This window comes from Tachyglossus aculeatus, chromosome 13, assembly GCF_015852505.1.
Source record: "Tachyglossus aculeatus isolate mTacAcu1 chromosome 13, mTacAcu1.pri, whole genome shotgun sequence".
NCBI classification, from domain to species: Eukaryota; Metazoa; Chordata; class Mammalia; order Monotremata; family Tachyglossidae; genus Tachyglossus; species Tachyglossus aculeatus.
In genome coordinates, this window is record NC_052078.1 from 10,308,041 (window position 1) to 10,321,446 (window position 13,406).

Sequence of the window (13,406 nt, forward strand, 5' to 3'; positions counted from 1 at the left end):
TGCTCTGAGCCCAAGGCTGAATTTTACCATGGTCCTGGCTACTGCTCCGATCCCAAGGCTGAATTTTACCATGGTCCTGGTTCTGTCTCCCTTTGTGACCTTCAGCACACTATTTTTTTTTAAATGGCATTTATTAAGCGCTTACTATGTGCAAAGCACTGTTCTAAGTGCTGGGGAGGTTACAAGGTGATCAGGTTGTCCCACATGGGGCTCACAGTCTTAATCCCCATTTTACAGATGAGGTAACTGAGGCGCAGAGAAGTTAAGTGACTTGCCCAAAGTCACACAGCTGCCAGTTGGCGGAGCTGGGATTTGAACCCACAACCTCTGACTCCAAAGTCCGGGCTCTTTCCACTGAGCCACGCTGCTTCTCTATTTAAACTCCCAGATTCAGTTTTAGTAAAATGAAACAAGTTTACTCCAAGAGAAGGCATGTGAATTAGTTCCTTTTCGTAAAGCGTCTTGAAAATGACAGGCAAGTGAAAATTGTTTATCACTCTTAGGATGTTTCTGAGGCCCTTGCCAATAATAAAATACAGAAAGAGTTTGGCTATTTTTCCCCAGGCAGGAATTTTAGTGGAAGAATGTTATGCATGTTGAGAGCGGGTTTACAGGTTCTCTTAGTTTAGCGAGACCGGGTTTGGATTAAAAAATATATATACCTATGGAGATTAGAGGATGGGGGAAAGTCTATTTGCTGCTGTAACTTTGGGAGTTAGTAATGATTTCGTGTGTCCCATGCAGCACAAGGACTGTGTCGGATCCGATTTTCTTGGAGCTACCTCAGGGCTTAGCACACAGTAAGCACTTTAACAACCACCATAGTTAAATATTATATAGTCCTGAAGAGGTTTCTAAACCTAACGGCAAAGTTACACCTTGTACACCCCTTAAGAGAAAAAAAGATCAGATTTGGTAGGAATGAGAAATTAAAAGCAAGAAGTTAAGTCACAGTAGAAGTACTTGACACTTTTTGGACGAGTTATCACAGCAAAACAGTACCTCTTGTTCTTGAGCAATAAGCAGCATGGCCTAGTGGAAAGAGTTCGGGCCTGGAGTTGGGGGACCTGGGTTCTAATCCCGCTTCTGCCACTTGCCTGCTGTGTGATTTTGGGTATCCTCACTTCTCTGTGCCTCGGTTCCCTCATCTGTAAAATAGGGGTTAAATATCTATTCTTCCTCCTACTTAGACTGTGAGCCCAATGTGGGACAGGAACTGCACCTAACCTGGATAATTTGAATCTACCCTGGTGCTTTGTACAGTGCTTGGCACAAGAATAAGCACTAAACAAATACCCCAATCATTATTACTAGTAGCAATTATATTAGTAATCTGATGCAGTCAATGAATGATTAACCCACATGACTAGCTCATCTCTATCACTGCCTAACAGGAGAAAAGTTAAAGGATCTATTATTTTAGCAATTTGAATTATGGTCTACTGTTAAATTTCAACCACCTAATCCACCGCCCTCTATGTAGCAATAATAATAATAATAGTAATAATGGTATTTGTTAAGTGCTTACTATGTGCCAAGCATTGTTCTAAACACTAGGGTAGATACGAGGTAATCAGGTTGGACACAGTCCCTGTCCCACGTGGATCTCACAATATCCCCATTTTATAGACGAGGTTAATGAGGTACAGAGAAGTGAAGTGACTTTTTTTTAATGGCATTTATTAAGCGCTTACTATGTGCAGAGCTCTGTTCTAAGCGCTGGGGGGGTACAAGGTGATCAAGTTGTCCCACGTGGGGCTCACAATCTTAATCCCCATTTTACAGATGAGGTAACTGAGGCTCAGAGAAATTAAGTAACTTGCCCAAGGTCACACAGCAGACAACTGCACTTTCCTAGCGCTTAGTACAGTGCTCTGCACACAGTAAGTGCTCAATAGATACTATTAAATGAAGTGGCGGAGAAAGGATTAAAACTCATGACCTTCTGATTCCCAGGCCCATGCTCTATCCTCTAGGCCATGATGCTTCTCACAGAGCCTTAACTGTCCTTAGAGTGAGGCTACAAGTTCATTCATTCAATCATATTTATTAAGTGCTTTCTAAGTGCTTAATGTCAGGCTAGGAAAGAAAATATGAAAATGTGATGTGTGAATTATCTTCACCACTGCAAATATCAATAACAATAGGAAGTTATTCTCGTTCGCAGAATGTGCTACATTTCTGGTCATTGGAGATCAACGTTAAAGTATACGGTTCTAACGGCGTCCACGAATAATGGAAGAGATGGTGGCGCTCAGAGCCTTGGAAACCTTGGGCAGAGCTGGTTCTCGCTCCCCTTTAGGAAAGTCTTGCAGTCACTCTGGCCCTGCAATCAATCAATCATATTTATTGAGCACTTACCGAGTGCAGAGCACTATAGTAAACACTTGGGAGAATACAATGTAATATAATTGGTAGACATGTTCCCTGTCCACAATAAGCTTACATTTTAGAGGGGGAGACAGACACTACAGTAAATTACAGATATGTACACATATGAGGGTGGTGTGAATAAAGGGTAAACATCGAAGTTCAAGGGAGACGTGGACGAGAGAGGGAGTGGAGGAAACGAGGGCTTAGTCGGGAAAGACCTCTTGTAGGAGATGTGGTTTCAATAAGGCTTTGAAAGTGGGGAAAGTGGTGAACTGTCAGACATTAGAGGGAGGGGATTCCAGTACGGAGGGAGGATGTGAGCCCACTGTTGGGTAGGGACTGTCTCTATATGTTGCCAATTTGTACTTCCCAAGCACTTAGTACAGTGCTCTGCACACAGTATGCGCTCAATAAATACGATTGATGATGATGATGATAATGTGAGTCCGTTGCTGGGTAGGGACCGTCTCTATATGTTGCCAAGTTGTACTTCCCAAGCACTTAGTACAGTGCTCTGCACACAGTAAGTGCTCAATAAATACAATTGAATGAATGAATGAATGAATGTGGGTGAAGGGTCAGTGGTGACATAGATGAGACTGAGGTACGGTGTGTAGGTTGGAATTAGAGGAGAGAAGTGTGCGGGCTGGCCTGTGGTAGGAAATCAGCAAGGGAAGATAGGAGGGGACAAGGTGATTGAGTGCCTTAAAAATGCTCAAGTCTCACAGGAAAACAGCACCCGAGGTCACCACATTGCTTCTGGGTGGCAAGGTTGGCCTCGGGGGTCTGGCTCAAATCCCAGGACTCCGTCAGAGGCAGAGATCCACACACACTCATTCCGCTGCAACTCTTCCCAGACCGTCCTCGTCTGAAAAATGTCTTCTGAACGTCTGGAAATTCCTTTCTACGGGATTTCCCATCCCCCAGGAGGTGCTTTTATCTGAGCCGGCTTCCAGTTGCCAAGGCACACGAAATATGCAAAGAGGCTCACGTTCTATCAATTAGCTGATACTCTGAATCTTAATCCCGTAATGCAGCCCGGGCTACACACACACATTTGGCAGACAGAACAACAGTAGAGGAAGTGGCTTTAGAGTACACGAGATTGCAGGCTATTAATCAAAGCCATATGGTTCCGGAAAAACGTCACTCAAAAAGCCTTCACTGTTCTGGCCTCTCTGGCCCCTTGACCTGCCCAAGCTGTGCCAGCAGAGGAGGTGGAGAAAGGAAAAGGATGGGCAGACTGGGAACACACCTCTCTCATCTTCTGCTGACAAGACGCCGATGTTGCAAGATTGGCTTCTCGCCTCCCACCCCCATCAAACCTCCTCTTTACGCACCGGTGATCGCAGACTTACAGGGCATAAGGTCAAATTGGATGGATTTAGCTTATGAGAATTAACACCACAGGGATGGGGCAAGTGCTACTTTCAATGACTTCTCATAGAGGTCACTCATGTTACCCTCCATGCGAACATTTTGTGGGGAAAAAAAGTTAATTGGATGCATCCTGTATCGTCTCTCCTGGCCTGCTTTGCTGATTCGACTAAGAAACTCGATCAATTAATCAATGGCACTAACTGAACTGCGTGCAGAGCACTGAACTAAGCGCTGTACACTAGCACAGATAAGCCCCTACCCTTTCACGTTCTTCCTCAGCCACCGTGGTAGGGCACACCTCTGCCTCTCCCTGACCGCAGTCCTTGAAGATGGTATCAAGGAGAAAGAGCTTCACGGGACAAGGGAATATGAAGAAGTGTAGCCTAGTTGAAAAAGCAAGGGCCTGGGAGTTGGAGGACTTGGGTCCTAAACCCAGATCTGCCCTTGTCTGCTGTGGGCCCTTGGCCAGGTCACAGTCTCTCTGCACCTCAGTGTACTCATCTGTAAAATGGGGATTTAAATACCTGCTCTCGCTCCTATTTATACCGTGAGCCCCAAGTAGGACATGTGTATCTTCCCCAGTCCCTTAGTACAGTCCTGGGCATATGGTAAATTCTCAACAAATGCCGTGTTATGCATGTACGGTTTGAAGGATCAAAGTGAGACCTAAGAAGTAGAAAAATGAATTGGGGAAATATTAAATGCTGCTGCAACAAGCCTCATTTTCTTGACGCAAGCGGACACAGACAAGTTAAATGACATGGCTGGAAGCAAACAGATAAAGGAACTCTTTCCTCCTTCTCCCCTCACGCCCAGCACACACACACCCCACTCAAATCCCCCTGATTCTTAGACTGCAAATGCTGCAAGGAGAGATGTGTGTGACAAGGATGGAGAAGAGACAGAAAAACTCCAGTAGGCTGGGTGGTACCTTGCAGTCCAACAGAACCAATCCTGGGCAAGCGCTACTTTCAATGACTTCTCATAGAGGTCACTTATGTTACCTTCCATGCGAACATTTTGTAGGGAAAAAAAGTTAATTGGATGCATCCTGTACCGTCTCTCCTGGCCTGCTTTGCTGATTCGACTAACAAACTCGATCAATTAATCAATGGCACTAACTAAACTGCGTGCAGAGCACTGAACTAAGCGCTGCACACTAGCACAGATAAGCCCCTACCCTTTCACGTTCTTCCTCAGCCACCACGGTAGGGCACACCTCTGCCTCTCCCTGACCACAGTCCTTGAAGATGGTTTCAAGGAGAAAGGGCTTCATGGGACAAGGGAATATGGAGAAGTGTGGCCTAGTTGAAAAAGCAAGGGCCTGGGAGTTGGAGGACTTGGGTCCTAAACCCAGATCTGCCCTTGTCTGCTGTGGGCCCTTGGCCAGGTCACAGTCTCTCTGTACCTCAGTGTACTCATCTGTAAAATGGGGATTTAAATACCTGCTCTCCCTCCTATTTAACCGTGAGCCCCAAGTTGGACATGTGTATCTTCCCCAGTCCCTTAGTACAGTCCTGGGCATATGGTAAATTCTCAACAAATGCCGTAAGTGTTATGCATGTACGCTTTGAAGGATCAAAGTGAGACCTAAGAAGTAGAAAAATGAATTGGGGAAATATTAAATGCTGCTGCAACAAGCCTCATTTTCTTGACGCAAGCAGACACAGACAAGTTAAATGACATGGCTGGAAGCAGACAACAGATAAAGGAACTCTTTCCCCCTTCTCCCTCACCCCCAACACACGCACACCCCACTCAAATCCCCCTGATTCTTAGACTGCAAAGGCTGCAAGGAGAGATGTGTGTGACACGGATGGAGAAGAGACAGAAAAACTCCAGTAGGCTGGGTGGTACCTTGCAGTCCAACAGAGCCAATCCTGACCTTCCACACACACCAGGAGAGATCGATCAGTCGTGTCTACTGAGCGCTTACTGTGTGCAGTACACTGTACTAAGAGCTCGGGAGAGTACAAGATAACGGAGTTGGTAGACACGTTTCCCTGCCAACAATAAGCTTACAGTCTTGAGGGATGCCAGAACAGCAGGATTTTTGATATTAGGAAGCCTCATAAGGGCCAGGTGCACAAAGGTCAGAAACCTTCAGAACATATGGAAGCAACTTTCATAGAGCCCAGATTTTCGCTACGGTGCTGGGAAAACTCTCCAACGGCTGTCCTTCCCTTTCCTTTCCATTAGCCCTGCCAAATGACCAACAATTAGCCATCTTATTCTGATTCAGCAACAGTCAGTGGCTTAAATCTAAAAGGTATACTGGCTGCAAATATAAGCCTCCAAAAAATGCTTATTCTTTCTTTTCCCCTATTTTGCCTGTCTCAAATGGAAGTGTTCAGATAGGATAATTCTACCTGCAGGATCATACACCAATACAGAAATCCTATCTTTCAGTAACGTGTTACCCCCAGAAATAATCTTCCAAAATGCAGTCATAACTCCTACCAATGTCATGCTCTGAGCGAGAAAAAGGCCCCCTCAGCTCCTGAAAGTGCTAGATTGGACATGCGGGTTTAGTAAGGCATGCCATCATAATATTAATTGAGCTCTTGAGTTTGGCACTGTACTTGGGAAACGTTCTTTAGAATTAAAGGACATGGCCCCAGGTTTCAAGGGGTTTACGGTCTAATGTTCTGATCCACCGAGAAGGAGTCTCTCGGTGTTGTAGGGGGTAGCTGAAGTGGAATTCTGCTTTTCCAGAAAATCTCATTATTCCAAAGACGGCTTGGGTCCTCACCCGTTGAAGATGAATGGGGTTTATCTGCATCATCTTTCCCCTTTCTCATCCTCCCAAAGGTCATGGAAAAGCGCTTTATTCTGTATTATAGTTGTGCATAGAAGACTTCACTTAGGAAGCCTACATTGTGCCCACAAAAGCTGAACTGTGTGCTCCTGAGCATTAATAGGGATGGTGATAGGTTAGTACAGTGCTCTGCACATAGTAAGCACTCAATCAACACCATTGATGAGGAAAATGAAAATAAAAAATGAAACCAATTCCTCTCCTATAAGCATTATCAAAATTTGCAATAAAAATGTGGGAGTTCCCACCACAACTTATAACTTCATAGTGTTTCACTCCAGTAGACAAATATTTTAGCATAACTTCATGATTGTTGTATTCCTAAACTCAATTTAACTGCTTTAAACATATCTTGCAAAATATATTTATACATCAATAACATTTAAGCCCATCTAGCTTCATCAATCAATGGCATTTACTGTGTTTACTATATGTAGAGCAATGTACTAAGAGTACACCAGAAACATGCTATAAATCTGAAGAATCAAGATACCCCTTTTGTGGGGACACAAAACGACAACACCCACTTTTCTAACTTCTTACATTTCCAAATTCTAGAAACAGCCGTGAGCCCGTTGTTGGGTAGGGATTGTCTCCATTTGTTGCCAAATTGTACTTTCCAAGCGCTTAGTAGAGTGCTCTACACACAGTAAGCGCTCAATAAATTGATTGAATGAATGAATGAATAAAATAACAGCAATTTTGTCACCCTGGGAGTATTTCTAAACTACTCTCCCGGAAACCCTACTTTTAAAGACGGACTTTTTTTTATCTTGTAATAGCACAATGTTCAATAATATTCTCTATGTCTGTGAAAATCAGCTGATGTCTTCTGTTTTTGAAATCAAATGTCTCCAAGCAGCTTTCTCCCGGCCACTTTGTAGTGGCAACAACAATCCTTCACTCCCTGAAGCGAATAAAGGATGATGAGTATAAATAAATACGTATAAATAAATACGATTGAATGAATGAATGAGTAGCAGAGCTGGGTCGATTGTGCAAGCAGCCACCAGAGGAGGTTGAAAAGCAACCCTCACTAGGGCTGGAACGCTTAGTACAGTGCTCTGCACTCAGTAAGCACTCAATAAATACGGTTGAATGAATGAACCACAGCAGAAGAAAAAAAAAACGGCTCTCACTAGTCACTAGTCAAATGACTAGTCATTGGAGCCAAATGACTCAAAGCTGAACAAAACTGGCTCCAGTTTCTGAACTGGCCTTGATTTGGAGAGACCTGTCTTCGGAAAGTCAGCTGCCTCTATTAATTAGACAAATATGAGCATTCTACAACAATCATGATCAGTGCCAGAAAAGAGTATTTCTCATTCATTCATTCATCATATTTATTGAGCGCTTACTGTGTGCAGAGCGCTTGGGAAGTACAAGTTGGCAACATATAGAGACGGTCCCTACCCAACAGTGGGCTCACAGTCTAGAAGGGGGAGACAGAGAACAAAACAAAACATATTAACAGAATAAAATAAATAGAATAAATATGTACAAGTAAAATAAATAAATGAATAGTGTAACAAATATGTACAAAGTATTTGTACATTTTCTCATCATCATCATCATCATCATCATCATATGACTAGTCACTGGAGTCAAATGACTCACAGCTGAACAAAACTGGCTCCAGCTTGGTTTGGGTTTCTGAACTGGCCTTGATTTGGAGAAACCTGTCTTCGGAAAGTCAGCTGCCTCTATTAATTAGACAAATATGAGCATTCTACAACAATCATGATCAGTGCCAGAAAAGAATATTTATCATCATCATCATCATCACTGTAGTATTTTTTGTTTTGTTTTGTTGTCTGTCTCCTCCTCCTAGACTGTGAGCCCGATGTTGGGTAGGGACCGTCTCTATATGTTGCCAACTTGTACTTCCCAAACAATACAGTGCTCTGGACACAGTAAGTGCTCAATAAATACGATTGAATGAATGGGTGAATAGTATTTATTAAGTGCTTACTCTGTGCCAAGCACCGCACTTTGGGCAGATACAAGATAGTAAGCGCTCAATAAATACGATTGAATGAATGGATGAATAGTATTTATTAAGTGCTTACTCTGTGCCAAGCACCACACTTTGGGCAGATGCAAGATAATCAGGTCCCACATGGGGATAACAGTCTAAGTAGGAGGGAGAACAGGTATTGAATCTCCATTTTGCAGATGAGAAAACTGAGGCCCTGAGAATTAAGTGGCATGCCCAAGGCCACACAGCAGATATGTGGCGGAGCCAGGATTAAAATTTATGTCTTTTGACCCCCGACTCGTGCTCTTTCCACTACACCATGCTGCTTCTATGTTTACCTTCTGGCCTGCCTCGGACCCTCAGAGTTGTCTGTTCCGCTGTTCCAGGACTTGGGACCACTTCTAGTCATAAAGTCTCATTTATTCTCTCCTCCTCCCTCATTCATTCTCTCACTCATAACAGCGTGGCTTAGTGGGAACAGCACAGGCTTGGGAGTCAGAGGTCGTGGGTTCTAATCCCGGCTCCGTCACTTGTCAGCTGTGTGACTTTGGGCAAGTCACAACTTCTCTGTGCCTCGGTTACCTCATCTGTAAAATGGGGATTAAGACTGTGAGCCCACGTGGGACAACCTGATTACCCTGCATCTATCCCAGTGCTTAGAACAGTGCTTGGCACATAGTAAGAGCTTAACAAATACCATTATCATTATTACTATAAGTGGGTTCTAGAAGGGAAGGAATTCTTCTGAGGGAAAGATTTTCCTTCTTCCATTTCAAATTGGAAAAATGGAAGGAATGGAGAAATTATCAGCTCTATAGGAGAAATACTCTTATCCCCTGGGTGTGTGTGACACACACACACACACACACACACACACAAATACAGAGTTCAGAAAACGCTGTTAGTTCTACTTTTGCTCTCTGCCTAAACCTGGGTGTGCAATGCTTTATCTCTTTTTTTTTGACATTTCCCTTCCTCCTTTCTGCCTTCTTTCTAAGCTGCTAATTATATAGAAAATGACCTACTCTTCAAACATGCTTTTTCACAATCCCTGACAAATAGGTAAATGTATGGGTTGAGTCCTGTTTGGGTTATTCCGGCTGATGTTTTCATATATACAGGATTCAGATTTCCCCTTTCCCACCCCCTACTTCCACTGTGCTCTGACACAGATTTTACCCACCATCACTTACAGAATAACCAGCGGTTAACAACCTCCACTGCAGATCACCAGATTTTCCTGTGCAGGAATTTACGAGTTACAAATGACAATTTTAATACCATCCACGTTTCATTTTTCTATTGCTTCCCGTGACGCCCACTTTTAATGGGTTGTTTCGGATCTTAGTAAATATTTAGTTTCCCCAGCCACATGTTAATTAAAAATTCAAATACACAGTCAAAATGGCTGAAATGTTGCACTTGGGAAATACGTGTTTTAGGAAAAAACTGGGCCCCAGGGGAAGACTGTTGGAGACCATTGAACATATGGAGGTCAGTAGGCTTTTCAGAAACTTATCTTCCTAAACACAGTGAAATCTGTTCTATTAATGCAACAAGGACATCAGGTGGTAACCCAAAACTCCTGATGAAGAATCAGGAGTTTCTGGCTGTTCTTCGCCCAGGGGCAGAAAGTCTCTCTCTGCAGTTCCTTCCCCAAACTCCCCTTTAAGTAGGTCCTCCCAGTTTCCACCATCACAGTCGCTGTCCTACTGTTTTCTCCCTTCCTCACTTATCTGACAGAACGCTTTGGTTTTACTGTTACCGGCAGAGGGGCAGCGTGGCCTAATGGAAAGACTGAGCCCCTTCCTTCCTCTCCCCCTCGTCCCCTTCTCCATCCCCCCCATCTTACCTCCTTCCCTTCCCCACAGCACCTGTATATATGTTTGTACATATTTATTACTCTATTCATTTTACTTGTACATATCTATTCTATTTATTTTATTTTGTTAGTATGTTTCGTTTTGTTCTCTGTCTCCCCCTTTTAGACTGTGAGCCCACTGCTGGGTAGGGACTGTCTCTATATGTTGCCAACTTGTACTTCCCAAGCGCTTAGTACAGTGCTCTGCACACAGTCAGTGCTCAATAAATACGATTGATGATGATGATGATGAAAGAGCATGGGTTTGGGAGATGGGAGATGCTGATTTTAGTCCCGGCTCTGCCACTGGCCTGCTGGGAGACTCTGAGCAAACTAAAACAGGGATAAGAAAACTATTCTCCGTTCCTCCCTCTTAGCCTGTGAGCGCCTTGTGGTTCAGGAACTGATCTGATCTGAAATTTCAGTATCTAACGCGGTGCGTGGCAAATAGTAAATGCTAACAATTATTTACAGTGAGTTCAACAAGTATAAAATATAATTACATTTATTTATATAGCACTAGATATACTAGGTTGCATCTGGAGAGTTTCCAGTACTCTATCAGTCTCAACTATGGAAGGGAGAGTCAAGCAGAGGCATATCCATTCCAATCCTAGCTTGGGCAGTGGCTAGTGAGAGGAAGGCAATCTGCTAAAAGTCAAAACTCACCTGTGCTGGGCAGCAGCGATATGGTAGAGTCTCAAGGGTGGAAACAAGCTTACAACGCGGAAGGAGGTGATAGGAAACCCCTTCTGTATTTTTACCAAAAAAAGTCCATGGATACACTACCAGAACAACAGATGGAGGTGGCGCGTTCTGGGATAGATGTGTCCATGGCATCAGGTTGGACATAGTCCCTATGCCATGTGGGGCTCACAGTCTCAATTCCCATTTTACAGATGAGGTAACAGACACAAAGAAGTAAAGTGACTTGGTCAAGGTCACACAACAGACAAGTGGGCACAGACAGGATTCCAACCCTTGACCTTCTAATTCCCAAGCCCGTGTTCTACCCACTAACCCAGCATAAGACCAGACATCTAGGTGAAGTTTGCTAATCCAGTTGCCTTAGTTAACTTATAAGTGTAGTCTCTAGTTAGCAGAGTGCTGGAACAGATACACCTTTGAGAATGATTTAACGGCAATACCAAGGAGGACCATTTCAAATTTAGAGATTGAATAACGAAGCCTCACTACACTTCTAGAAGCCTAGAAGTGTTCCCACATTGGGTTTATACTCAATCCTCCTTGACGGTAACTAAAAGTTAATAAAATATTTCCATGTGAGAACTGAAATGCAGAAAAATCAAAAAAATCCTTTTATCGTTCCTGAAAATGTTAACATGAATAAAGTATTGATCTAAGAGGAAAATAAAAACAAGAAGTCATGTTAATTGATGTTCATAATCGACAATTACTTTAGAGCAACTGGTCTAAGTACAATGTTTTCCAAAGTTAGGTGAAGTGGAACCCCCTAGTACAAATATTTATCAAGAAAAAAAAAATCCCTTAATCTTCCTATAGCCATTTTAAAAATTGCTAGTGTAGCCACCACAGTTACTATAACACGGGATTTTCCTTCACACTAGGTTTTCCAGGAAGTTACTGGGGAATCTATAAATGCTCTAAATCTCCAGAATAGAGTATCTTCGTAGTCAAGCTTGAAAAGTAGATGGGAGGAGCAATAAACAGTACTGGAAGTAAGACAGAACCCAAGTGAACTCATTTCCATTACAAGGAAAAGGCCCAGAATAGAGTTAATAAAAACAGTAAAAATTAGGACACTTGTTAGCACTTAACTGTGTGTCAAACAATGCTCTAAGCACTGGGATTGATATAAATTAATCACACTGGACCCAATCACTGTCTCATAATGGGCTAACAGCCTAAATAGGGGTGACAACAGGTATTTAACCCCCATTTTACAGATAAGGAAACAGAAGAAAAAAATGATGGTATTTGTTAAGCGCTTACTACGTGCCAGGCACTGTACTAAGCGCTGGGATGGATACAAGCAAATCAGGTTGGACATAGTCCCTATGCCATGTGGGGCTCACAGTCTCAATTCCCATTTTACAGATGAGGTAACAGACACGAAGAAGTAAAGTGACTTGGCCAAGGTCACACAACAGACAAGTGGGCACAGACGGGATTCCAACCCTTGGCCTTCTAATTCCCAAGCCCGTGTTCTACCCACTAACCCAACTATGTCATTTGTCCAAGGTGACACAAGAGGAAGTTGGTGGAGCGGGGATTAGAACCCAGGTCTTCTGGCGCCCAGGCCCGTGAGTTTTCCACTAGGCCAGGCTACTTCTCCACGGTGGGTCCTGGATGGCGGAGGTTGGGCAAGGATGAGGGAAAGGCTGGGCCAGGCAGGGGGCTGGATGGGGGTGGGAAGTACCAGCCACCCCCTCCTCACCTCCCCAGCCCCTGCTATCTGATGGTTTGGTTTTTTTGGAGCCACCGGCTACAGAACCCACCTCTCTCATTTTACTACACCCTATGTCCTCCTTCAGTAGAATCACCGTTCTCTCACACAGTGTAAACACTTAGTAAACACTTAACAAATACCATCATTATTATTATTAATCCCCTCCCCTGAAAGCCTGCTCTCCCTGGGGGATGGGGGGGATACACGGAGGTTCCTGTCAGAAACATTTTTTATCATCATCAATCGTATTTATTGAGTGCTTATTGTGTGCAGAGCACTGTACTAAGCGTTTGGGAAGTACAAATTGGCAACATAAAGAGACAGTCCCTACCCAACAGTGGGCTCACAGTCTAAAAGGGGGAGACAAAACCAAATATACTAACAAAATAAAATAAATAGAATAGATATGTACAAGTAAAATAAATAGAGTAATAAATATGTACAAACATATATACATATATACAGGTGCTGTGGGGAAGGGAAGGAGGTAAGATGGGGGGATGGAGAGGGGGACGAGGGGGAGAGGAAGGAAGGGGCTCAGTCTGGGAAGGCCTCCTGGAGGAGG

The 13,406-nt window shown here is 43.5% G+C and overlaps 1 protein-coding gene across 4 annotated transcripts in view; it reads right to left on the minus strand.

The window, feature by feature from the left end:
- The window catches only part of DIP2C (disco interacting protein 2 homolog C), a 421,221-nt gene that overhangs the window by 197,784 nt on the left and 210,031 nt on the right, over positions 1-13,406 (minus strand). The window lies entirely within an intron of this gene.